General features: G+C 38.1%; 1 protein-coding gene across 10 annotated transcripts in view; it reads right to left on the reverse strand.

Moving 5' to 3' along the window:
• R3HDM2 (R3H domain containing 2) overlaps positions 1-24,659 on the reverse strand; it is a 161,735-nt gene that overhangs the window by 119,751 nt on the left and 17,325 nt on the right. Inside the window, exon 2 of one of the 10 annotated variants that reach the window (XM_043968796.1) lies at positions 13,818-13,915. The exons of the other annotated variants lie outside the window; for them this stretch is intronic. The gene's annotated coding sequence lies outside the window, so the exon portion shown is untranslated. The remainder of the gene's footprint in view (positions 1-13,817; positions 13,916-24,659) is intronic. 10 annotated transcript variants of the gene reach the window in all.

Consider the following 24,659-nt stretch of genomic DNA (forward strand, 5'->3'; position numbering starts at 1 on the left):
GATGAAGGTGGCAATTTCATGAAAACTTGGGAAGACTTGTATGAACTGATGAAGAGTGAAGTGAACAGAACCAGAACAATTTATATAACAACATTATTGGAAAGACTCTGAAAGACTTTAGAATTTTAATCAATGCAATAAATAATCATGATTCCAGAGCACTCAAGATTAAACATGTTAGCCACTTCCAGAGAGAAAGGTAATGAACTTAGAATGCACATTGAGACTTTTTTTTTACTTGATTAATGGGGGAAATTGTTTTACTTAACTATGCATTTATAACAGAGACTTTATTTTTCTTTCTTTCTCAATGCAAGTGGGAGGGAGGCAGGCAGAGAAAGTGGATTTGCACTGGAAAATTTTTAATTTAAAAAAATTAAAAGGAACAGATTCAAATGAAAGTATAAGCAGGATATTTTAAAAAGTAACATGTGGAATTATACACACACTTAATATATATTAAGCAGTATGAAAGGGAGGTTCAGTTCTCTCTTGGTGTTCTGCTCTGTGTTTAAATTCAAAATAAATAAAAAATAAGAAATTCAAGCTATCAATGCCTATATTTTAAAAAATGCTCTGATCACTAAACACAAATTGAAATAACTCTAAGGTTTCATCTCACACCCATGAGGTTGGCTAAGATGATAACAAAAGAAAATTAAATTGTTAGAGTGGCAGTAGGAGGTCAAGCATGATAATGCACATTTCATGGAAATGTAAACTGATCTAACTGTTCTGGAAAGTAATTTGGAATTATACCCTCCAAAAGACACTAAACTGTAATTATACCTTTGATTCAGTGATACCACTCCTGGATACATACCCCTTCAGAAATCAAAGACAGATGCAAAGGACCCTTTTGTACAAAATATTTCTAGAAGCACTATTTATTGGAGTAATAAACTGAAATAAAATAAAGACCCATCAACTGGGAAATGACTGAATAAATTATGGCATATACATATAATGGAATGTTACTGAGAGGTAAGAAATGACAAAAAGGATGGATTCAAAGAAACCTAGGAAGGTTTATATGAACTGATTTAGAATAAAGTCAGAATAACCAAAACAGTTTATACAACTATAACACTGTAAAGGAAAACAACACTGAAAGACTTTAAAACGTTAATTAATGGTGTAATCAACTATGACTCAGGGGGCAGCTAGGTGGTGCAGTGGATAAAGCACCGGCCCTGGATTCAGGAGGACCTGAGTTCGGATTCGGCCTCAGACACTTGACAACTTACTAGCTGTGTGACCCTGGGCAAGTCACTTAACCCTCACTGCCCACACCAAAAAAAACAACAACCCACCACCACCACCAACAACAACAACAACAAAACCATACTACAACCCAGAATAGATATTTTGCCCTATCCTTACAAAACAATAGTATTCACAAACTAATATTTGCAACAGAATGACACCTCTGGTTTTTATTCCTATAAACAGTAAACCACTTTTTAAAACAAGTGATAAACATTTTATTTATAGCTTTGGGTTCCAATTTTTATCCCTCCTTCCCTTCCTCCCCTACTCCTCCCTGAGGCAACAAGCAATCAGATATAGGTTATACATGTGCAATTATGTAAAACATTACCATATTAGTCATTTTGTATAAGAAAACTTTAAAAAAGGAGAAAAAAGAAAGAAAGCGAAAATAGCATATGCTTCAGTCTGTGTTCTATCAATATTAGTTCTTTCTTTGAAGATGGATAGTATGTTTCATCAACAGTCTTTGGGATTGTCTTAAATCATTCTACTGCTGAGAATAGTTAACTCTTTCACAGTTCTTAATCAAACAATATTGCTGTCTCTGCACAATGTTCTCTTGTTTCTGCTCTCTTCACTATATCCCAGTTCATATAAGTCTTCCCAGGCCTTTATGAAATCATCCTGCTTGTCATTTCTTATAGCACAATAATATTCCATTACAGTCATATACCACAGCTTGTTTAGCCATTCCCCAATGGATGGGCATTCCTTTTGGTTTCCAATTCATAGCCACCACAAAAAGAGCTGCTATAAATATTTTTGTACAAATAGGTCTTTTTCTCTTTTTGGGGATGTCTCTGGGATATAACCCTAGCAGTGACACTACTACACTACTGGACCAAAGGGTATGCACAGTTCTATGGCCCTTTGGGCATAGTTCCAAATTGCTCTCCATGATGGTTGGGTCTTTTCACAACTCCAACAGTGGATTAGTGTTCCAGTTTTCCCACATCCCTTCCAACATCCAATGTTTTTCTTTTTTGTTATATTTGCCACTCTGATAGATGTGAGATGATACTTCAGAGTTGTTTTAATTTGCATTTCTCTGGTCAATAGTGATCTAGAAGGGGTAGCTAGGTGGCACAGTGGATAAAGCACAGGCCCTGGATTCAGGAGGACCTGAGTTCAAATCCAGCGTCAGACACTTGACACTCACTAGCTGTGTGACCCTGGGCAAGTCACATAACCCTCATTGCCCTGCCCCCCCCAAAAAAATTAGTGATCTAGAGCGTTTTTTCATATGATTATAGATAGCTTTGATTTCTTTGTCTGAAAACTGCCTGTTCATATCCTTTGGCCATTTATGAACTGGGGAATGACTGGTATTTTTATAAATTTGACTCAGTTCTCTATATACTTGAGAAATGAACCCTTTATCAAAGATATTTTTTTCAAAAATTCTTTCCCAGTTTTCTGCTTCCTTTGTAATCTTGAAACAGTAAACCATTTTGAGAAACAAATAAAATAGAAACCTTAGTTTTAAAACAAATTAACCTGTGGGGAGATTGACAATTAATTAAACTTACTTAAAGAAACACAAGAACCTCTAGTTGCCCAAAGAACAAAACTTTAAAATACTAACAACTGCAATAATCTAAAAATAGTAAGAATTATTTTCAATGGATCACTTAGCTAAGAAGGAAACTCCCCTTCCAAAATAAATAATTTTCACATTATATAGATCCTAAGCCATTAGTCTGACTTTTCTCTAAGATAACAGTTATGACAGCTCCCTTAATGAGAGGCCCAATAAATCCAAAGCAAAAGACTCTCTGTGGTGACAATGTCACCTCCACCAAGGCTTCCTATTGATCCACCCTGATAAGTTGACAGGTTACTGACAGGTGTTCCTTGCCCCAAGGATTCTTATTTATTTTAAAACTAGTGTCCACTCAAAACAAATGCAACCAAGACACCCTGACCTGCTGTAGTTCCTTTCCATCCTTGGCAACAATAAACAATTCACAAGTGATTTATCATTTAAAATCAGATTAGTAATTCTATATAAATAAAACAAGTCTGTGGAAGGCTTAAAGAAAAGAGCTCAAAAGGCCAGTTTATAGAGAGTTATGACTTTAAAACCATTATATAAATAGTTGGGGGAGGGGGGAGAGAACCATTTATATCTTTCTATTGGAGAAGTAGGAACAGCTGCATGTTGGTCTTATTACTTCTAAAATCACTGAGGAGGGAGGATGCTAAAAAGCTTATTACTGGTCAATATCAAGTGCCTACAACCAGCCCGCCCCCCCTTTTGAATCAAGTGAACTTCTTTCTAATAGCCTAACTATAGGAAGAGAGGGGCATGACTGCCGATTCCATTCAGAAAGCATTTCTGAAGCACTATGCCTGTGCCCAGCACTGTGCCAGGACTAAAGATAAAAAGACAAAAATAAAACAGCTCCTGTTCTCAAGGAACTGACATCCTAATGGGAGAAAACAATACATACACTGAATCTACAAATTTCAGAGGGGAGGGCACTAGAACTGAGGGGATTCAGATGGTTAGTGGCACCTAAGCTTAGTTTTTAAAGAACTAAGAACCATTGCTGGAGATCAATTTGGAACCATGCCCAAAAGGCTATAAAACTGTGCATATCCTTTGACCCAAGCAATACCACTCTACTAGGTCTATATCCCAAAGAGATCATAAAAAGGGAAAAGGACCCACATGTGAAAAAATATTTACATCCACTCTTTTTGTGGAGGCAAAGAATTGGAAATTGAGGGGATGCTCATCAACTGGAGAATGGCTAAACAAGTTGTGGTATATGAATGTAATGGAATATGAATGTTCTATAAGAAATGATGAGCAAGCAGATTTCAGAAAAACCTGGAAACACATGAATTGATGCTGAGTGAAATGAGCAGAATCAATGGCTAATGCTCTTCACATTCAAAAAAAGAACAATGGAGTCTGAATGCAAATTGAAGCATACTATTTTCACTTTTGTTGTTGTTTCTTCTTTCTTGTGTTTTTTTTCCTTTTGTTCTGATTCTTCTCTCACAACATGATTAATGTTGAAATGTGTTTAACATGATTATAATGTATAACCTATATCAGATTGCTTGTTGGCTTCAGGAGGGAGGAGAGAAGGAAAAGAGAAAAATCTAGAACTCAAAATCTTACTATAATGAATGCTAAAAACTAACTTTACATGTAATTGGAAAAAAAAAGAAAAAATATTATTAAGGAAGAGAAAGAAAGATAGAAAGAAAGAGGGGGGCAACTAGGTGGCAAAGTGGATAAAGCACTGGCCCTAGATTCAGGAAGACCTGAGTTCAAATCCGACCTCAGACACTTGACACTTACTAGCTGTGTGACCCTGGCAAGTCACTTAACCCCCATTGCCCCTCAAAAAAAAAAAAAAAAAGGAAAGAAAGAAGAAAGAAGGAACCAACCAACCCTTGGATTCTATGAGGCAGAAGTGAAAAAAGCTAATTCACTTTTGAGCTGTGGTGACAGAAGCATTGTATCCAAAAAGTGAGATTCTAGTCCCACCCTGGTCAGACCCCATGTAGAGGACTGCTGCTCTGAGCAGCACATTTTAGGAAGGTATTGACAAGGTAGAACATTCATAGGAAGCTATGAAGGATAGTAAGGAGTCTTGAAGTCAGAGGTCAGTGCAGGAACCTAGAGTGAGAACATGCAAAGTAGACGACCTCACCCAAAAGCACAGCCAGAGCCTGCATAAAACTCAATTCAAACTATTATTGAGCTATTATTGTGCTATAAGAAATGATGATCAGGTGAATTTCTGAAAAACCCAGAAAGACTTCCATGAACTAATACTGAATAAAGTAAGCAGAACCAGGAGAATATTGTACACAGTAACAGCAACATTGTGTGATGATCAACTAAGATAGAATTAGCTCTCCTAAGCAATACAATGATCCAAGACAATTCCAAAGGACTCGTGATGGAAAATGCTCTCCACATCTGGAGAAAGAACTGATGGAGTCTGAATGCAGATCAAAGCATACATACTACTTTCACTTTATTTTTTTCATAAATTTTTCCTTTTGTGTTTCTTCCTTCACAACATGACTAATGTGGAAATTTCTTACACGATTGTTCATATATAATCTATATAAAAGTACTGTACTAGGGAGGAGGGAGAAAATTTGGAACTCAGAATCTTATAAAAAATTAATGTTAAAATTGTATTTATGGGGGCAGCTAGGTGGCACAGTGCATGAAGCACCAGCCCCGGATTCAGGAGGACCTGAGTTCAAATCTGGCCTTAGACACTTGACACTTACTAGCTGTGTGACCCTGGGCAAGTCACTTAACCTTCATTGCCCCACCCCACCGCCAAAATTGTATTTACACGTAATTGGAAAAAAATTAAATACCATTTTTTTTAAATTCAGGAAATAAAGCTGAAGAGATTAGTAAATCAAAGAAAACAATCAATAAAAAAATTATTGAAAAGATGGAGATCCCACAAAAAGAAGGAACAAATAACATAAAAACTGCAAGCAAAGACTCAAAAGAAAAAATACTTTACAGAAGTAAGCGTATATGAATACCTAGAAGAAATGAAGAGATACAAAATGAAATAAAAGTTCTGGAGGAAAAAACTGGAAGTAAAATAAAGCACTTAGAACAGAAAATTCTAAACTTTACCCAAGCAACAGACTTCACAAAACAAGAATAGGCCAAACAAAAATAAATGACTCCATGAAATAAAAACTCCCAAAGAAAAAATCCCAGGAATGTCACAGCCAAAATCCAAAGCTTCCACACATCAGAGAAAAGCAGTCCAAGTAATGAAGGGACCAATAAGGATCACACAAGACCTGGCAGGTTCATATATGAGAAAAAATATTGGAAGGCCATACTTTAAAAGGCAAAAGATGCTGGCTTACAACAAAAAATAATTTATCTTGTAAAGGTAAGTATAAATAGAGAAGAGAAAAAATGGGTTTATAATGGAATAGAACAAAGGTGTCAAACATGTGGCCTCCAATCTCCTAAGGCCTGAACCAAATTAAAATGTGATTGGAAAATATTTAACAAAATAAATAAAATATAATAAAACAGATATATAGATATGTGGTTTTCTAAGTCAATGTGTACCAACAGAAATCCTTATTTACAGTTTAGTGGCTCCCCTTTCTACTTGAGTTTGACAATGAAATAAAGTATTTTCTGATGAAAAGACCAGATTTAGATAATTACTGAAATACAAATATGAGTGAAAATAAAGGAAAATTTATTTAAGCAATTGGAAGGAATTGTATATAATGCTAACATTCTAATAGCCAAGAGAAGAAACAAGTGTCCCTTCCAAACCTTCATATCTTCAAAGGGTATGAAGGGAATTAAATAAGAAAAAGAAGTCCTGGGGGTGGATTAATTCTGTTCAGAGGTTTTTAAGAGGAGAAAGAAAAGGGAAGGTAAAAGGAAGGGGATAGAACTTGGTATTTCTCATAACTAGGGTAAATGAGAAGAATATACACATGTGAAAGAAGGGATGGGACTATAAAAAGGGAAGAAATAGCTCCAAGCAAAAGAAATGTCCTGATCTTGAAGGAGGAATTAAAAAAAATGAAATTGGGGTGGGGGTGGGAGGGTTATATCGACTCTGAGACAAAAGGAAATTGATTGGATGAACAAATTATGGTATATTAATGTAATTTAATATTATTGAAAAAAATTTTAAATATTATTGAGCCATAAGAAATGACAAAAAGAATGATTTCAGAGAATCCTGGGTAGTATGAACTGATGCAAAATGAAAAAAACAAAACAAACAAGTTATAACAGGAAATCAACACTAGTAAATGAAAATAATTTTGAAATACTAAAGAACTGTGATCAATGCAATGACCAATCATGTTTCCTGAGTACCTATGATGAAGTATGTTACCCACTTCCTCAAAGAAAGAGGATGGAAATCAGGTATTTGAAGAGAGATACATGTTTGATAACTATACAGATTTTCTTTGTCTGATGTTTATTTGTTACAAGATTTTTGTTTCTTCCTCTCAGTTATTAATTGTTAACATTAAAGATGCCAAAAAACAAAATAGAGTGACTAAAACATTTTCTTTAATGTACAGATCAGAAGAAAATTGAAGAATAAGCACAGACAAGAACAGTTCTGAAATTTATTTTATCTATTTTTAAAGCAAATAACATGAAATGGCGATTCGTGGTTTGATAGATAATACTCTTGTATTTTGTGATGTGTGTGGAAATGCTCTTTTTTACCCTCTAGAGGCAGCTAGGTGACATAGTGGATAGAGTGGACAGACCTGGAGTCAGGAAGATCTGAGTTCAAATCTAATTTCAGACACTTACTAGCTGTTAAAATGGGAAATGACTTAACCTGTCCACCTCAGTTTCTTCATCTGTTAAATAGAGATAGTTATAGCACCTGCGTCCCAGAATTGTTGTGTTGATACAATGAGATAATATTTGTAAAGAGCTTCACAGACCTTAAAGCACTATAGAAATGCTGGCAATTATTATTTATGTTCAGAATTTTTAATAATTTTAAATAGAGGAATAATAATAATAATAATAATAATGAATAGAAAAAGATTCTTCATTGGATCTTCAGCCTATGCCCACATTCACTAATCACATGTAAGTAATTTAATAGATTCAATGACTCATCAGCACAAACATGGCATGTGTATTTCAATGCATAATGAAATTGGGCTCCATACAGAACATTAAATCAGCTTGCACCCTACAAGACAAAGCTCTGACAAAGTAAAAGTCTCAGAAATATCCATCAATTCATTCTTCAATTCAGCCTACACAAATCCAGAAAGCTAGCATTACAAGAGAACACCTCACTTATGCCTACAATCTTAGGATCTGTAAGTAGGTCAAGTTTTCTTACAGTGATGTTTAAGTAGGAATTTAAAAAGCTAATCTTAAGGAAATTAGTTAGGTAGAGCTAAGACAAAACTAAATACAAAGTTCTCCCTCTTCATTCATTTACTGCTCCCAAGATAATTTTTTAAGTTGCCTCTCATCAGTGTACAGGAAGAGTTCTGATACTTTTTTGTTTTTTTACTTTTTAAAATAAATATGGGGGGGCAGCTAGGTGGCACAGTGGATAGAGCACCGGCCCTGGAGTCAGGAGTACCTGAGTTCAAATCCGGCCTCAGACACTTAACATTTACTAGCTGTGTGACCCTGGGCAAGTCACTTAACCCCAATTGCCTCACTAAAAAAACAAAAACAAAACAAAAAAAAACAATAAATAAATAAATATAGGGGCAGCTAAGTGGTGCAGTGGATAAAGGACCGGCCCTGGATTCAGGAGTACCTGAGTTCAAATCCAGCCTCAGACACTTGACACTTACTAGCTGTATGACCCTGGGCAAGTCACTTAACCCCAATTGCCTTACCAAATAAATAAATAAATAAAATATAGCCTTTAGACATGTATGCAAAGAGTTTCTGGAGCACTGTTTTGAACAATCCATGAAAAAGGTATGCAAGAGGACTGTTTTCTGACTGACATCATGATCTAAATGGTTGAACTGATCGAGTGCTAGACCATGGACTTCCCCCCCATCAATTTATTGTGCATTGACTACAAAGCCAAACACAGTGCAAAGTCAGAGAAACAAAGAAAAAGCAAAAACAGACCCTGAGGAGTTTACATTCTATAGAAGGAGATGTTCACAAAAATAGGCATATACAAGAAACATGTAGGAAAGGCCTTTGAGCAGAGTCTTTAGAGAAGGAATTCTAAGAGAAAGTGCGTTCTAGGCATGGAGACAACTACAACAAAGTCACAGAGACGGGAGATGGAAGAAGATCAAATAAGACAGTATGAATGGACCAAACAGTACAAGAAGAGTAAAGTTCAAGAAGACTGAAAAGAGAGGGAGGGAGAAAGTTGCAAAGAGCTTTAAATGTCAATGTTTAGATTTGATTCTAAAGGTACTAAGGGGTGATATAGTCGGATCAGCACTTCAGGAAATTCATTTTGGCATCTATGTGGAAGAAAAACTAGAGTGAGAAAAGATTTAAGGTAGGAAGATCAAAAAGGGTTAAGGAGGCATTGGAGGCCCTGCAGATTCAACTCCAATTCAGCCTGGGGCCCCCAGAGTCAAAGAGGCACCATGGCTGACTCACTGCCCCCTTAGTCCCTGACTGAGGCCCTGCAGAGAGGGGCTCCAATAACCATGTTTCCTCCTTCCTAAGCCATTTGGCTGCCACAAAAGCCCCTCTTCCCTCCACCATAACCTCCTGGCCCAGATCCCAAACATTGGCCATGTACAACGAGACGTTCTCAACCAGGACTCTCAACCAGGATGAGTGGGAACCTTTATTTCCAAAGGAAAAACATGAATTTCACTCCGTGAGGAGCCAAGTGAGTCCCCTTCTTTTCTCCTCCCCCATCCCACAGCACTGACATGGCCCAGGACAGGGGAGCCAGAAAAGAGATGCATACCCCTGTGCCATCCTCTCTCCTGTGGGTCTGTCATACCCTCCTCCTACCTGAGGGCATCATGGCAGCAACATACTGAACACCTGGGACATGGTTCCAGAGCCCCTATCCAAGAGTCACCCACAAAGAAAGTGGGAAGGACACCTGCCTCCCCTGCCCCCCAAAACAAAACACTTTCTTCCAGCACATTCCAACTTTATATTTTAAAAGTATATACAACCACAGACTCCTAATCTTCCCTGTTTTCTATGAAGAACGTTGCCTTACACTCTTCTTCAGATAATGAACACTGTGTATTGTGTGCGCTTTTGAATAATTTTATTTAATTGCTTCCTTTCCTTCTCTCTCCCCTTCCTCCATTCCTCTTTTGCAGTTTGGGGTTGGGGTTTTGTTTTTTGGACAATGATGAACAGGAAAACATTTTTTTCCCCTTTCCATAGACTTTTCACTTCTAAATAACGTAAAGTTTCAATTTGAAAAAAAAAAGGGTTAAGGAATAGAAAAAGATTCTTCATTGGCTCTTCAGCCTATGCCCACATTCAGTAATCACATGAAAGTAATTTAATAGATTCAATGACTCATCAGCACACACAGGGCATATGTATTTTCAATGTATAATGAAACCGGGCTCCATACAGAACATTAAATCAGCTTGCACCCTACAAGATAACAGCTTGGCAGTACAGGTATAAAACCTTGTCCAAACAACAAACTCCCTGAAAATTCAAATGGATCAAATAACATCCAATGGACCCAACAAGAAATAATAAAACAAAGTCAAAAGACTGAAATGAAAATACTGAAGAAAATGGAAGTCAACCCATAATAAAAAGAACTTACCTGAAAAATAGAAGCAGGAAAAAATTAAGAATCATTGTACTACCTGAAGGCCAGGACCAAAAAAAAAAAAAAGGACTAGATATCCTACTTCAAGAAAATCTTAAGAGGGCAAGGTGGGAACAGAAAGAATCATCGGTCATCTCCTGAAAAACCCCAAATGAAAATTCCAACAAACATTACTGCCTAAATCCAGAGGTTCCAGATCAAAGAAAAAGACTGCAAGCAGCCAGAAAGAAAGAATTCAAGTACTGAGGAGCCACAGTCAGGATTACCCACAATTTAACAGTCACCATTATAAAGGAGTAGAGAGCTTGGAATTGAGTATGACCAAAAAAAAAAAGGTTATAGGCTTACAGCCAAAAATAATTTACTCAGCAAAACTGATTATAATCCTTTTTAAAATTTTCTTTATTTTTAAATAAAAGTATTTTATTATTTTCCAGTTACATATAGAGATAAGTTTTCAATTTCAAAATTTTCTCCCTCCCTCCCCTAGAGAGCAGGCAATCCGATATAGGTTTTATATATACACACACACATATATATGCACATACATATACATAACAACATTAAACCTATTTCTGCATCAGTCATGCTATAAGAGAAGAATCAGAACAATAAGGAAAAACCTCGAAATAGAAAAACAACAGCAACAAAAACAAAAGAAATAGTATGGTTCAATCAGCATCCATATTCCATAGGTTTTTTGTTTTTTTTCTGGATTTGGAGAGCCTTTTCTATCATGAGTCCCCTGGAACTTTCTTATACCACCGTATTGGTGAGAAGAATCCAGTCTATCACAATTGATCAACACATAATGTTGATGATACTGTGTATAATGTCCTTCTGGTTCTGCTCAAAAACTGATTATAATCCTAACAGGGGGAAAGGCCCTTCCAAGAAGACCAGAGCCATTTAGAAACTTTGAAGTTTGGGGGCAACTAGGTGGCGCAATGGATAAAGCACTGGCCTTGGATTCAGGAGGACCTGAGTTCAAATCCAGCCTCAGACACTTGCCACTTACGAGCTGTGTGACCCTGGGCAAGTCATTTAACCCTCATTGCCCCACCCCAAAAAAAAGAAAGAAAGAAAGAAACTTTGAAGTTCAAACATATAAGGAGAAATATAAAAAGATAAATACAAATGATCATAAGGAACTAAACAAGGATAAGTTACTTACATTCAAATATGGGGAGATGATACATGTGTCCTCTCAGAAAACTATCAGAAAACAGAGGGAGTAAACAGATTAAGGCTTGGAAGAGGTTTGAGGGAGGCTAGGTGGCACTGAGAAGGCTAGGTGGCTCCTGTCCTGGAGTCAGGAAGACCTGAGTTCAAATCCAACCTCAGAAATTTAATAGCTGTGTGACCCTGGGCAAGGCATTTAACCTTGTTTGCCTCAGTTTCCTCATCTGTAAAATGAACTGGAAAAGGAAATGGTAAGCTATTCCAGTATCTTTGCCAAGAAAATTCCAAAAGGGGTCACAAAGAGTTGGACACGACTGAAAAATGATGAAACAACAAAACAAAATTATGTGGATACAGAATTATACATGTACACAAAGCAGGACAGGGTGAGTACATCAGGTGACACTTGGACTTTCTCAAATAAACTGGTCAAAGGAGGGTAAAATACACACACATACAGGCTGGATAGAGAAATACATTTCACTTAATGGAGAAATAGGAAAGAAAAGGGAGAAAGAAAAAAGAGGAATTCAAGGGAAGATGGATTAATGGATAATCAACTGATAAATATTTATTAATTGGCTGCTATGTGCATGATACTTTACTAAGTTCTGGAGATACAAAAAGAGGCAAAAAATAGCCCCCCAGACTTCATACTATATTATAAAGTGGGAGTTATCAAAACCATCTAGCATTAGTTAAAAAAATTGATAGACAGATCAGTGTAACAGAATGGGCACGGGAGATTCTGAAATAAAAGAACTCAATTATTCAGTGTTTGAGAAAGTAGAAGACTTAAGTTACCTGGACAAAAACTCCATATTTAATTTTTTTTAAAACTGCTGGGAAAACTGGAGAGCAGTCTGGCAGAAATTAAGCTTAGACCAACATCTAATATGACAATCCATAATACATTTTAAATGGACATGTGACCTAAATATTAACCATAGTATAAAAAAAGAGAGAAACAGATTATATATCTTTCACAACTACAGATAAGGGATCTAATCTTAACCAAACAAGAGATAGAGGCTGTTACAAAAGATAAAATCAATAACTCTGATAAAATGAAACTGAAAAGATTCTGCCCAGTCAACATTAATGTATAGGATAAGAAGGGAAGTGGTCCAATGAGAAAAAAATTCTTTCTATCAAATTTTCTTGGATAATGGTTGGCTATCCAAAATGTATAAACAATTAATAAATATAAATAAAATAGCCATTCCCCAATAAATAATCAAAGGATATGAAGAGTTATCAAAAGAACTGTAAGGCATTCACAACTAAATGAAAAAAATGCTCCAAAACACTAAGCAGCAGAGAAATACAAGTCAAAAGAACTCTAAGGTTTTACCTCAAAGCCCACATATTGCCAAAAATTACAAAAATGTCAAGTCAAGATTGGCAAGGTTGTGGAAAGACAGGCACACTAATACATTAGTGGAGCTGTGAAATGATCCAAACATTTTGGAAATCAATTTGGAATTATGCAAATTAAGAGACTAAAATGTTCATACTCTCTACACCAGAGACCCTATTAACTGGGCTTATACTCCAAGGAAGATATCAATAAGAAAAAGTCGGGGGGGGGGGGGGGGCTCAGCACTGCTAGGTGGTACAGTGGATAAAGCATTGGCCCTGTATTCAGGAGGAACTGAGTTCAAATCTGGCCTCAGACACTTGACACTTACTAGCTGTGTGACCCTAGGCAAGTCACTTAACCCTCATTGCCCCACAAAAACCAAAACAAAAGAAAAAGAAACGGTCCCCATATATTCCAGAATACTTTTAATAGCACTTTTTCTTATGGCTAAGAATTGAAAACAGAGTCCATCAACTGGGGAATGGGTAAATAAATTCTGGTAGATATGTTATCCATACTACTGCAATGTAAGAAATGATGTATTATGATGACTACAGAAAATGGAAAGCTCTATGTGAATTGATACAGAATGAAATAAGCAGAGCCAAGAAAACAATATACACAGTAACTACAATTACAACCCAAAAAAACCCCAAAAGTAAATGTAACAAAATTATAAAGATCAAACAGGAATGAATAGATATGAGAAGACATGCCCAACCTACCCCTTACTGGAGGTGGGAGGTCCACAGGTATTACACACTGCACATGGTTTCAGACTTTCTCTATGTATCCCTCAGTTATGCTGATTTTTTTTTCCTCTCTAAAACAAAAACAACAACAAAAAAACAACAACACTATTTGTCATATAGAATGTCTTCGGTGGGATGGGGGACACTATGAAATACAGGGGATACTGTGGTGATATAAGAAATAGAAAACATAAAAAAATTAATAAAATATTTAAAGCACTAAAAAAAGATAATCCCTGCTCTCAAGGAGTATATTAAAAGAAGGAAGGCAATAGAATTAAAGAGCAGTTGGGGAAGAATTCTAGTAAAAGATAGGATTTTAGTTAGGACTTGAAGGAAGCAAGGGAAACTAGTAAGTAGAGATATGCAAGAAGAGTATTCCAGGCAAGAGGAACAGCCAGACAAAATGGAGAGAGATGGAGTGTCTTGTTTGTGGAACAGCCAGGTCAATGTCACTGGATTGAAGACTAGATGTCAGAGAATAAGGTATAAGAAAACTAAAAAGATAGGAGCGGGGCTAGAGCGTTTTTTATTTGATCCTGAAGGCAAATGGAGTTAGTTCACTGAGTGGAAGAGTGAGAGAGAGAGAGAGAGAGAGAGTGTGTGTGTGTGTGTGTGTGTGTGTGTGTGTGTGTGTAAAACATGAGCTGACCTACACTTCAGGAAAACCACTTTAGTGACTGAACAGAAGAATGGAAGATGGACTAGAGTGGAGAGAGATTTAAGGCAGCAGACTCACCAGCAGGTTATCACATAGTCCAGATGTGAGGTGTTAAGGGTCTGCATTAGAATGGTGGTGGAGTCAGAAGACAGAAGGGATTGTATTCAAAAGATGCTACAAAGGTGAAATCGACAGGCCTTAAAAACAGATGGGGCAGGGGCAGCTAGGTGGTGGCCCTGGAGTCAGGAGTACCTGAGTTCAAATCCGGCCTCAGACACTTAACACTTACTAGCTGTGTGACCCTGGGCAAGTCACTTAACCCCAATTGCCTCACCAAAAAAAAACAAAACCAAAAAACCAGATGGGGCAGTGGGATGGTGAGGAGTCCAGGATGACTCTAAGGTTCCAAGTCTGAGGGACTGGGAGGATGGTGATTCCCTCTACAGTAACTGGGAAAGTAGGAGAGGGGTAGGATTTAGGGGAAAAGATAATGAGTTCTAAGCAAAATAAACTCTAAGGATGTATTTTTAAAATGTATATAGCTCTTTTTGAGGTATCAAAGAATGGGAATCTGAGGGGTGGCCATCAATTGAGGAATGAATACAAATGTAATGTCTACTATTGTTCAATAAGAAATGAAAACTAGGATGGTATCAGAGAACCTAAGAAAAGTCATATAAATTGATGCAGAATAAAGTGAACAGAAGCAGAACAATTTGCAGAATTGACAACTCTCTGATCAGTATAATGTCCAACTACTTTTACTGAGAGCTAATGGTGAAACACTCCACCCATCTCCTGATAAAGAACTGAAGGACTGGGAATGCAGAATTAGACATTTTTTTGGACATGATCCATGCTGACATTTGTTTTGCTTGACTATGTTTCTAAAAGGAGTCTTCTTTTCTTTTGCTTTCATGGGGGACAAGAAGCAGGAGAGAGAAAAGGAAGATTCTTGCTGATTGAAAAAATAAAATATAATTTAAAAAAGGAGTGAATACACTTATCATAGCTTTTTCAAGAAGTTTAACTGTGGTAGAGAAAAGAAAAAGAGTTATCACTGCTAGTAAAAACTAGTGAGGGTTTTTCTAAGTGTGGAGGAGACTTGGTCATACTTTCAAGCAGAAGGGAAGGAACCAATAAATATGGAGAAATTAAAGATCATAGACATGGTAGAGGATATGATAGTCAGGGAAACCTGCTGGAGAATAAAGTAGGGAATGAGATCAAACGTGCATCTAAGGAGGATGGCCTTGGCAAGAAGAGCCAACTTTTTTCTTTTTAATGAATTTTTTGTTTGTTTGTTTTTGCAGGGCAATAAGGGTTAAGTGACTTGCCCAGGGTCACACAGCTAGTAAGGGTCAAGCGTCTGAGGCCAGATTTGAACTCAGGTCCTCCTGAATCCAGGGCCGGTGCTCTATCCACTGGCACCACTTAGCTGCCCCCTTGAGCCAACTTTTCATCAAAAGAATGAAATGAAGGTGATAGTGGAAGATGATGTCAGAGTGATATGAAATGAGAAGAGGAAAAGAAGGGACTCTCATCACATGGTCTATAAGTAAGGTCCTCATCTTAGAGGGTAGGGGAAAGAAGTGGTACAGGAGGCTTGAAGAGACAAGTAAAGGTTTCTAACAGCTACCATGGTGAATGAGATAGAGAATCGATTAGGGAGAGTGACTGACTCGCTGTGGTAAAGATTATACTGAGATTAGTTAACAAATTTGAAGCAAATCCAGTTAGCAGTTTCATGACTTCTCATAGTTTCAATGAACAGCATGCGAATAGGTGCGAAGGATGCAGATGGTGTGAAAAACACTGGTTGGGGTTCGGCAATGTATGATCTTCAAAAGGAAAAGAGAACAAAGAAACTGAAAGTGGAGGAATAGTATAGAGGTTGGATGGTTGGCTCAAGGATAGAGAACAGGAAGGAAAGAGTAGCCAGAGAACAGAGGTGACAGCCTGAGAAAATACTAAGAGGTGGAGGGTTGAGGTCAAAGTGAGGACAGAGAGTCAATCAATCAATCAACAAGTATTAAGTATCAACTGTGTGCTAGCACTGTGATTGTAATAAACATTAGGGATACAAATACAAAGAATAGGGATAAAAGTAGAGAGGCAAAAGAAGAAATAGAATTTTTAAAAGGCAGTTAGGGACAGCTAAGTGGCGCAATGGATAGAGCACCGGCCCTGGATTCAGGAGGACCTGACTTCAAATCCTGCCTCAGACACTTGACCCTTACTAGCTGTGTGACCCTGGGCAAGTCACTTAACCCCAACTGCCTCACCAAAAAAAAAAAAAAAAAAAAAAAGGCAGTTAGGTAGTTAAGTGGAATGTTAGACTTGGAGTCAGAAAGACCCAAGTTTAAATACTGCCACTGATAATGTATGTCAAAGACATACACTATAATGCCCACCTAAAGAAATCTGTTTAAGATGGGAACCACTGTCATAAACTGGCCACTGACATTCTAAACATTCTTCAAGATCAAGCTCAAGCAAGTCCCAGGCCAATAAAGCCTTTCCAAAATCCCCTATCCTTTTTCTGCCTTGCTTTGCAAGTACTATCTATAAAACAAAATTAGTTTATTCTCCAAATACCAACTCAGTATCATATTCTATCAGCCCTAGGTGTGCTTTATTGTCTATAGGATCAAATAAAACTCCATTTCACATTTAAAGGTCTACACAATCTGCATCTAGGCCACCTTTCTTCGTCATTCCCATCACATGCTATGTTACAGTGAGATTTGGACAATTTGCTGTTCCTGTAGATGACCTTTATTTTGTTATGTATCTGTGTTCATGTTTTGTCCCAATGTAATGTAACTTCCGTCAAAGCATGGGCTTTCATTTTTGGTTTTGTATCCCCAATTCCTATCACAGAACCTGGAACACAGCTGGTACACAGAAAATGCTTGCTGAATGAAGCATATATTATCTTCTCTAATTATTCATTTAAATAACTGCATCCTTAACTAGACTTAACTAGATCCTTATGAACTGGGTCCATTATATTTCTTTTGTACTCCACAAATTTAGTATAATGGTCTATGAGTTCAATATCTGTTGGCTGAAACATGGAGCTCAAGCCTTCATGGAGTACCAATCACCTTATAATAACTCTAAATTTAATTCTGAAGAAACCTAGAACATAAGAAAATGGGATATTCTCCCTTGTTGTCCCAACAACTGATTTTATGCTTTTTAAAAAGTCGGTTGGTTTGACCTTTGTTCTCAAAGAGGACCATGACATAAGGGTAATGTCATGACTTGCACTGAATTGGATTTAAATGAGGGAGAGCTGTGCATAAGGTCACCAACCTCACTCTCTTCCAGAGCCATCTGGATCCAGTGGCAAGATATACATCAGGATGACTAGGGATGGCCCTGAATGTTTAAGGCAATTGGGGTTAACTGACTGACTTGCCCAGGTTCACACAGCTAGTAAGTGTCTGAGGTGAGATTTGAACCCAGGTCCTCCTGACTCCAAGGCCAGTATTTTATCCATTGTGCCACCCAGCTGCCCTAATCCTCTAGCAATTCAAAAGAGAAAGGCCATCTTTTTCACCACCATAATCCTACCCTGGTCCCTGACAGTTTGCAGAACCAGATTTATGAAACAGTATAGTTCTGACTTTTCTCTGGACCTTGAACCTCAATTAAATAATATGGGTAACATGCAAAAGCTAATTTAAGACGACAATCTTTCTTTTCCACTGTTCTAGAGCAATGGGTATTATAGGCTTGCCTGTTAAAAAGTCCCCAGAGATCTCAATTCTGCTGGGGCTTTACTTGGGTCTAAATTTAGTCAAATAATGGAAATAGTTGGAAAGCATTCAATTCATTTTAATACCTGTACTTTTATGTTGCTACTCAGTTAATTGCTGAAGTTATTATAGAATTGTCATAGACAAAAATAAATAAATAAATGAAAGTGATATAATCAATTGATAGATTGACATCCATGACTCCTGGACATGATGAGTTTTCATTCACAAAGGAAAAAAACAGTACTCAAAGTTTCTTTCACAGGAAAAAACAGACAAGCTTTTAAACATGTAGGCAGCTCTATCTTAATAAGTATAGCATGGGGGCAGCTAGGTGGCGCAGTGGATAGAGCACCGGCCCTGGAGTCAGGAGTACCTGGGTTCAAATCCGGCCTCAGACACTTAACACTTACTAGCTGTGTGATCCTGGGCAAGTCACTTAACCCCAATTGCCTCACTAAAAAAAAAAAAAACAAACAAAAAAAAAAAAAAAAAAAAAATAAGTATAGCATGGAGCAGCTAGATGGTGCAGTGGATAAAGCACTGTCCTTGGATTCAGGAGGACCTGAGTTCAAATCCAGCCTCAGACATTTGACACTTAACTAGCTGTGTGACCCTGGGCAAGTCACTTAACCCTCATTGCCCTACACAAAAAACAAAAACAACAAAAACAACAACCAAAAATAACTGGACAAAAAAAAAAGTATAACATCACCTTCCTTACCAGATTATTTACATGTTACCACATTTAAAGAATACACAGGGAGGTTTACCCTATTTCTCCTTAAATGCCATACATTATTGTAGAAGGGGATGGTACATTCTCCAGCTATTAAGCTATATCTAACTTTAATGTCCCAAACCCCAATCTGAATGTCCAAAATATCAGATCTTTTAAGTCCAGAGAGAATGGAGTTGCAAACAGTTTGTAATATTAATCCCCAGTGCAATACTGTAAAGGAGGCAGCAATGAAAAACATATCAAAGAAAAAGAAGAGCAACAAAGCAAAATGGCTGTCTGATGAGGTTTTACAAATAGCTGAGGAAAAGAAGGAAAGCAAAAGATAAAGGAGAAAGGGAAATATATACCAAACTGAATGCAGAATTCCAGAGAACAGCAAGGAGAGAGAAGGTTTTCTTAAATATGCAATGCAAAGAAATAGAAGAAAACAACATAATGGTGTAAGGGGCTAAAATTCTAGCTAAACTATCTAAAATCTAATGAGTGGTCGCCAATAAATTATAAGCTTTAGCAAGAGTATTTAAATGTTTAAGTATTTATTAAAGAGCATTAGGATCAGAGAGAAAGGTAAAAATCTAACTATTTCTAAGAGACCCTATCATCCGACCCACCATGGCGAGGCCAGAAACCAAAAAGAGACAGAATCCCTCTGCCAGTGTCTGCTTCCTACTTCGTGTGCCCCTCCCAGAAATGGGAGGCTCCTCAAGTTGATTAGCTGGTAGCCTTGATAGACAGTACCCACGAGCAAACGTCACTTCCTGACGCCAAGGACCTTGACCACATGGCTTGCCCTCAGAGACCTTCTCCTCATGGCAGAGCTTTTCTACAGTAAGTCTCCAGCAGGTGGCGTCATTCCAATCGTTACAGTGGGAAAGACAAGAGGTCTCTTCAAGAAAATTAGAGCTACAAGTTTCATGAAAAAATGGGCATTATAAAAGCCAAAAATGTAAGGATTTAACAAAAGTAGAAGAGATTAAGAAGAGGTGGCAAGAGGGGGCAGCTAGGTGGAGCAGTGGATAGAGCACTGGCCCTGGATTCAGGAGGACCTGAGTTCAAATCTGACCTCAGACACTTGACACTAGCTGTGTGATCCTGGGCAAGTCAATTAACCCTCATTGCCCCCAAAAAAAAGAAAAAAAAAAAAGAAGAGGTGGCAAGAATATAAAGAAGAACTATACAAAAAAGATCTCAAACATCAGTGAGGGGGCAGCTAGGTGGCACAGTGGATAGAGCACCGGCCCTGGAGTCAGGAGTACCTGGGTTCAAATCTGGCCTCAGACACTTAACACTTACTAGCTGTGTGACCCTGGGCAAGTCACTTAACCCCAATTGCCTCACAAAAAAGAAAAAGAAAGTTGGTCTGAGGTCATCTACTGACCAGGGAACAGGCTAGGCAAGTGACTAACCTGATCCTCCTTAAATCATACCACCTGGGACCTTCTGAAGCTTGGGATACTGCAGCCTGGAAACAGTGCCCCCCTTTAAGGAGCTAAAAGTCAAATAAAAGAAAGGCAAGATGAGCAGCCAGAGAAAGGTGAGGACCATAGAAAGTTTCTTTACTGACAAGGAAAACTGAGGTGTACCCTCAGAGGAAGATGTCAACATCAGGGCCCCTATATCTAAAGCTTCCAAGAAAAATATGAATTGGTCTCAGGCCATAGAGGTACTCAAAAAGGACTCTGAAGATAAAGTTAGAGAGGTAGAGGAAAAAATGGAAAGAGAAATGAGAGGGATGCAGGAAAGATATGAGAAAAAAGTCAACAGCTTGAAAAGTCAAATTGGCCAAATGGAAAAGGAGGTACAAAAGCTCTCTGACAAAAATAACTGCCTAAGAATTAGGATTGAACAAATGGAAGCTAATGACTTTATGATAAACCAAGACACAAAAAAGCAAATCCAAATGAATAAAAAAAATAGAGGGCAATGTGAAATATCTTCTGGGAAAAACTGATGACCTGGAAAATAGGTCCAGGAGAGATAATTTGAAAATTATTGGTCTGCCTGAAAATTATTGATCTGATCAAGGAAAGAGCTTAGATATCATCTTCCAAGAAATTGTCAGGAAAAATTGCCCTGATATTCTAGAAGCAGAAGGTAAAATAGAAGTTGAAAGAATCCACCAATCACCTCCTGAAAGAGATCCCAAAAGGAAAACTCCTAGGAATATTACAGCCAAATTCCAGAGCTCTCAGGTCAAGGAGAAAATATTGCAAGCTGCCAAAAAGAAAGAATTCAAGTACTGTGGAACCCCAGTCAGGATAGCACAAGATCTAGCAGCTTCTACATTAAAGGACCAGAGGGCATGGAATATGATATTCCAGAGAGCAAAGGAATTGGGATTACAACCAAGAATCACATACCCAGCAAAACTGATCCTAATCTTTCAGAGGAAAAAAATGGGACTTTGATGAAAAAGGGGACTTTCAGGTATTTGTGATGAAAAGACCTGAACTGCAAAGACCTGAAAGGCAAATTTGACTTTCAAATACAAGATCCTAGAGAACCATAAAAAATTGGAGCTGGGGGACATACCTGGGGTCATGCAGTACGTGACTGTCTTGGGTCTGAGGACCAGTTTGGGCTGGGATCCCCGAGTCCAGGGTGGATGCTTTGTCCACTATGTCACCTAGCTGCCCCATGATGACATCTTTAGGGTTAAATTGAGGGGTGAGGGGAATGCACTGGGAGAGGAAGAAGGGGAAGGGCAGAGGTAGCATGAAGTGAAATCCTACAAGAAAGAAACAAGGAAAGGGTTTATGGAGTGGGGGAAGAGATGGGGGAGGAGCAGGGCAGTAAATGAATTTTACATTCATCAGAATATGCTCAAAGAACTTAATGTCATCAGAGTTGGCTCTAGGAGGGATTAACACACACACCCAACTGGGTGGAGTAATCTATTTAATCTGAGCAGTAAATGAGCCTAACACTCATCAGAATTGGCTCAAGGAAGGAATAATATACACACTCAATTGGGTGGAGTAATCTATCTAACCCTGAAGGAAAATAGGAGGGGAAGGGGATAAAGAGAGAGGGGCAAAAGAAAAGAAGGCAGATTGGGGGAGGGGACAGACAGAAGCGAATCCCTTTTGAAGAGGGATAGGGTAAAAGAAGATAGATGGGGGCAGCTAGGTAGCACAGTGGATAAAGCACCAGCCCTGGATTCAGGAGGACCTGAGTTCAAATCTGGCCTCAGACATTTCACACTTACTAGCTGTGTGACCCTGGGCAAGTCACTTAACCCTCATTGCCCCGCAAAAAAAAAAAAGAAAGAAGATAGATAATAGAGTAAATATCATGGGGAAGGGAATAGGATGGAGGGAAACAGTTAACAACAGTAATCATGAAAAAGAAAAAAGGGGGGGAAATTGTACAAAAATATTTATAGCAACTCTGTGGTAGCTAAGAAATGGGAATCAAGGGAATGTCCATCAATTGAGGAATGACTGAAGAAGCTGTGGTATATGATTGTAGTGGAATGGTATTGTGCTATAGGAAATGATAAACAGGATGATCCCAGAAAAACCTGGAAAAACCTGTAACGATTGGAATGATGCCACCTGCTAGAGACTTACTGTAGAAAAGCTCTGCCATGAGGTGAAGGCATCTGAGGGCAAGCCATGGGGTCAAGGTCCTTAGCATCAGGAAGTGACGTTTGCTCGTGGGTACTGTCTATCAAGGCTACCAGCCAGTCAACTTGAGGAGCCTCCCATTTCTGGGAGGGGGACATGAAGTAGGAAGCAGACGCCGGCAGAGGAGTTCTTTTTTTGGGGGGGTTCCTGATCTCGCCATGGTGGGTCGGATGACAGGGTCTCTTAGAAATAGTTAGATTTTTACCTTTCTCTCTGATCCTAATGCTCTTTAATAAATACTTAAACATTTAAATACTCTTGCTAAAGCTTATAATTTATTGGCAACCACTCATTAGATTTTAGATAGTTTAGCTAGAATTTTAGCCCTTACAGATGGCGACCACGAAGGGACAGGGTAGGGGGAATTTCTTACCCAACCAGCAGATCAGAAGACTGAGGTTCACCTTTCCTCTTCATGGTTTAGCCCTTACAGACTCATATTAACTGATGTATAGTGAAGTGAGCAGAACTGGGAGGACATTGTGCATAGTGACAACAGTATTGTTCTATAAGCAATTGTGAATGACTTAACTACTCTCAGCAATACAACGATCCAAGACAATCCCAAGGCACTAACGATGAAACATACTATCCACCCCCATAGAAAGAACTGATAAAAAGAGCACTTGTGGAGTATACATATATAACCTATATCAAATTGGTTGATGTCTTGTAGAGGGGGAAGGAAAGGGAGGGAGAAAAATTTGGAACTCCAAATCTTATGAAAATGAATGTTAAAAACTACCCTTACTAGGGGGGGCAGCTAGGTGGCACAGTGGATAGAGTACCGGCTCTGGATTCAGGAGTACCTGAGTTCAAATCCGACCTCAGACACTTAACACTTACTAGCTGCCTCACTAAAAAAAACAAAAAAAAAACAACACCTACCCTTACATGTAACTGGTAAAAATAAAATCAATGTATGTTGCAAAAGGAAAAAAAAAACAATGGAAAGCAAATACTAAGAATAATCCTGGCCCCAAAGAAAAACATAAGACACCTCCCTCTCCTCCTGAGCAGAGACATTAGGGCCAGGAGGAGAACAAGGAGAGATACACAGGGGAAATTTTTATGATGTAAAAACAAAAACGATTGATTAAAAAAAAATTCTCATTTTAAAAAATAAGAATTGAGTCTACTGGCTGAATGTTAATGAAAACTATACTGCACACTAGTAGGGGCCCAGGAGCTATAGGTTTAAAAGGGTAGTCATCCACAAGGGTTTCTCTTATAAGCTGAGTTAGCAGGCATCCCTAGAACCTCTAGGAGACCCCAGTCTGCAAGTGCAAGTGAGTGAAGGGATACGGAAAATCAGCACAAAGTCCCTCCCAGCTTAACATAGGACCTACTGTGTGGCAAGCCAGCAAAGTTTCTAACACAGTAAAAAAAAGTTGCTCTTTCTTTCTCTTTTTCCTGCTATTCTACTACACAGATAATACAGAAGTCAAAGTAAACAGGGGAAAATAGGATGATGACTCAAATGCGGGAAGAAACCAGATGGGTATTTGCCGCGTTTTTAAAACTGGAGTGGATGCCACCAAGATAACACAAGAAAGGCAACATGAACCTAAATACAGCCAACTTTTGCCCATATACTGTAAATAATGCTTTCAACTTCCTTGTGACATCACTTCCTCTCAAAGGATAGAAATATCAAATGTTTTTTGGACTAGAGCTATGATTTCAATGGTCTTATCAGCGGTGTGAAACTCAAATGGAAACGAATTCCTCCAGGCTATATACTGACTTAGAAAACCACAAATTTGCATTATCTATATAGTACCGGGTTTTTTGTTGTTGTTAAACATTTCCTAATTACATATTAATCTGGTTGGGACTGCACATGAGTTTGACATATCTGGTATAGGTAATTTCTAGTAGATAAACTATCTCTACTAACAGAGACCTTGCAGAAAACACTATGTAATATATAGTTTTAGAGAGTTCCCAGAGGTACTGAGAGGTCAAGTGAATTACCCAGGGTCATAAGTGGGACTTAAAACCAGGTCTTCCTGA

Source organism: Dromiciops gliroides, chromosome 5, assembly GCF_019393635.1.
Source record: "Dromiciops gliroides isolate mDroGli1 chromosome 5, mDroGli1.pri, whole genome shotgun sequence".
Taxonomy (NCBI): domain Eukaryota; kingdom Metazoa; phylum Chordata; class Mammalia; order Microbiotheria; family Microbiotheriidae; genus Dromiciops; species Dromiciops gliroides.